The following is a 3809-nucleotide window of genomic DNA, read 5'->3' on the forward strand; positions in this document are numbered from 1 at the left end:
TGCCAAAAAATCTGCAGATCTGGCGTCCTGGGGCTGGCATCTCTAAATGCTCTGCAGAGCTGGGAGCAGTGGGCCTCAGGTCTCCGCCGTGGTTGCTCACTAGATCCACATGGGGAGTTTTTAGAAATGCCATCCCCAGGGCCTGCCCCCAGGGAGTCTGGTTTAACTGGGCTGGGGGATCTCTGGGCTTTTTTCTTTTTCTTTTTCTTTTTTTTAACTCCCTAGGAGTTTATAATGAACAGCCAGGATTGAAAAACTGGGAGCTAGAGAGGAATAAGAGAAATCTTCAGTCCTGGCCGGGGCCTGGGCCTCAGGCCTCAGAGGATGTGCCATGGGTGTCTGTGGGCTTGGGGTGGGGGTCTGGACTTAGGTGCTCTTAGCTGGCCAAATTGAGATGTGAGGGTAGCTGGCTGTCTGCCCCCCTTCTCCTTGGAGACCCTCGCTGGCTCGCTTCTTGCTTTCTCTTCTCTCCACTGGGCTTCCCTCCAGGTCCTTATCCTGGATTTTCCTTGCCAACCACATTTCCCACACTGACCAGTTTAAATTATTGGCCCTCCAATTTCCAAAAAGAGACTGTTAGCATCACCTCAAATGTGTTGTCGTCGTGTGTGCTTTTTGTTTGAAGTGTTTTATATTGTAAGCCATAGAAACAGCCTATGGCCGGTATAAACCCCAAAGGGAACTGAGTGGAAAGGGAGGGGGTGGGCGCATATAGGGTGGTCTAGGAGCTGAGAAGCCCGCTGGGAAAGACAGGAGTTAGTACTTGGGCTCTCACAGTACTAACTGTGAGACTCCTGGGGTGAATGGGTCCATGACCCCGTCTCTCTCAAGCAAGAGTTTTGGGAGACTGTAAATAGACCTGAATTGTTGTTCCCAATTATTCTCTCCATCCCCAGTGAGAGGATTAAACATCCGCCCTCCTGGGTGGGGGGATTGGCTCAGGGAATGTGAGTGGACATCCCCTTCGCCAGATCTGAGCAGAAGCTTTACCTGCACCTGGGGGACTCAGGTTAGCCTCTTGCTCTCTCTGCCAGGGGAACAGTGTTTCCTTGGTCGGGGCCACGCTGGCTGAGAGCTGAGCAGAGCCAAAGCCAACCCTCAGACCTGTGAGCAAAAAAAATGCATGTTACTGGTATAAGCCACTGAGATTTGGGGGCTATTTGTTACCGCAGCAAAAGCTGACCAATGTAAAGAGAGGCTAAGCTGGAGTCCTACGCCCTCCCATTGGCCGAACTCTGGGGTGGAGAGCAGGAGCCTTAGGAAGGAGATGCAGGGCCCCTCAGCTTCCAGGTGGGAGACTCAGCTGGCGGGCACCCCGCCCACCCCCTGCTGCATGCATCAACAGAGGCTGTTACGGAAAAGGAACCCAGGCCCCACAGGCCCCACAGGCTGGGAGCCAGGAAGCCACACCAGCAGTTCCAGTGGCCAAAGCCCGAGGCAATGAGTCCTCCCCCTCCTGCCCCCAAGGCCCCGTCATTATCTTCCTCTCCCATGAGCTCCGTTTTAAGAATTTTACCAACAAACAAAAGTAACCACATGTATAATTTGTGACTACGGATATTAGTCCAGGGCGTAACTTCTGATTGATGGCCGTGGCCCGTGGAGGTGAAAAGCGAGAGAATTCCGCCTCTCAAGTCACCTGGGCCGCCTCTTTGAAATGTCAAAATAGCTTTGGGAGTGCGTGTGACTCCTTCCCAGGCCTTTACTGGTATGTATCTGCCCCCACCCCCACCAGTGGGAGCTGACAGCTCCTGAGAGTGCATCCTTCCGGCAGCCACCGCTGGAGCCCCGCGTGTCCTCAAGACTCAAAGGAACGGCCCCCGAGGGGCACTTCAGGCGTCGTGGCAGGCGTCTGGGGCCTTCTGTGGGGGAGGCCCAGGGGGGAGGCTGCTCTGGAGACCCAGGGGCCCCGACTTGGGACAAACTGAATTCCTTGTGAGAGCAGCGGGGTTTGGTGTGACACTCCCCGCCCCCAGGGTGCTCTCTGTTGTACCGCCGTTGAGCCAAGTCACCTAAGCTCTCTGCCTCACTGTCTTCATCTGTCAAATGGGAACGATGCACATATTGCTGAGAGAATCAGCGAATCTGCACCTGCCAGGCACTGTGGCTAAGATCTGGGGCAGTGGGCAGAGATGAATGGGCCATGGGCTCTGCCTAGAAGAACGAACCTTCTGGTGTGGCAGGCGGTCAAGAGTTAAAACCCAGTGGAGGAGAACCATGTATATGGAAAGTCTGCTGTACAGATGTGGGGTGACAGGGGGTGGCGAGCAGCTGCTTCCAGAGCTGGGCTGATGGAGGCGGGGAGCAGGAGCTGACACCATGTCCCCGGCTGTTTCTAGTATGTCGAGTTGGCACGGAAAACATTTGGAATGGGCTCCAGTTGTTGCTGATCCGAGCCAGACGGAAGAGGGAGGAAAAGCCGCCACCAGGGAGCCCAAGGTTTTGGGTAAATAGACAGATAAAAGTTAAGGGTCAGAAAAAAAAAATTAAGGGTCAGGGAAGAATGGAACAACTTGTATCTCAGGCATTTTCCCCCTAAAATACTATCTTAATTTTTAAAAATTATGTGAAAGAACATATAAAGGTAATTCTTTAGAATTTTATCTTTTTTTAAAAAGAGCTCTTTCAAATCATTTTCATAACCTGACAGGGAGTCAAAATACTTAGAGAAGATTCAAACTTGGTCCCTTTAAGCGGGATGCTACCATGATGGCTTCGTGCAAGCATGACCAAAGGTAATGGCGACACCGGGTTCCCAGGAGCCAGGGTGGGAAGAAGGCTCCAAGGCTCACAGACTGAAAAGCTTGGCTTCAGAAAGTCTCGGAGGGGTTGCAGGTGGCAGGAGAGAAGTGAAATTTAAGGGACCCTCGGAGTACAGGGCACGGTTGCTGGGTCATCAGCACTTTGAAATGTTTATTTTTTTAAATTTATTTTAAATGTAGTATATACATATTACTCAGCCTTTTTTTTTCCATAAATTTTTATTGATTTCAGAGAGGAAGGGAGAGGGAGAGATAGAAACATCAATGATGAGAGAGAGCCCACAACCCTGGCATGTGCCCTTGACCAGTAATTGAACCTGGGACCCTTCAGTCCGCAGGCTGACGCTCTGTCCTCTGAGCCCAACCAGCCAGGGCATTGACATGTTTTGTGATGGTGATTCGGTGTCGAGAGTATCCGTCGTCTGGGAGAACCGAGCAGGAGGGGCTGAGCAGGTCTGCTGTCCCATGGGATCGAACTTCTTCAGGGCATAGACCCAGTCTCCCTGTCCACTGAGGCAACCCTGAGAAACATGATCTCGCTGAAGCAGGAGGTTGCAGTGCAGTCGACAGTTCAATCGAAGGGCCTCACGCGTTTCGAATTTTATCTTTTTTGAAAAATGAAACTTTTATTTTAGTGGAGGCTGATATCTGATCGGAGCAATCAAACTACACCACCACCTGGTGGCAGCATACTAAAGTCACAGGTTTGTTTTATTTTGTTTGAGATGAACAAAACGCTGCAAGATCAATGTTTAGACAAGACCAGAGATACCAAAGCCGTTCCCCCTTCCTCCTCCTCCCGCCTTTGCTGAAACTCCACTTCCATAGTTGAAGGTTCCTAGTTCCCAGCTTTTTGTCTGAGCCCCACCGCTGGTGTCCCAGCAGGAAGTTAACCTGCTGCTGCTCATTCCCTGCCCTTCCCCAGCCCTGGAGAGCATCAGGGACAGGTCCATGCCGCCCTCCAGCTCTACATCGGGGCTAACGCCTCCCCTCCCGGCCCTCAGCCCAGCCCTCCAGGGGATATGAGAACTGTTGAGTACAGATGCT

This window comes from Myotis yumanensis, unplaced genomic scaffold (genome assembly GCF_028538775.1).
Source record: "Myotis yumanensis isolate MYYU_CA2020_CCGP unplaced genomic scaffold, mMyoYum1.0.hap1 SCAF_2, whole genome shotgun sequence".
NCBI lineage: Eukaryota > Metazoa > Chordata > Mammalia > Chiroptera > Vespertilionidae > Myotis > Myotis yumanensis.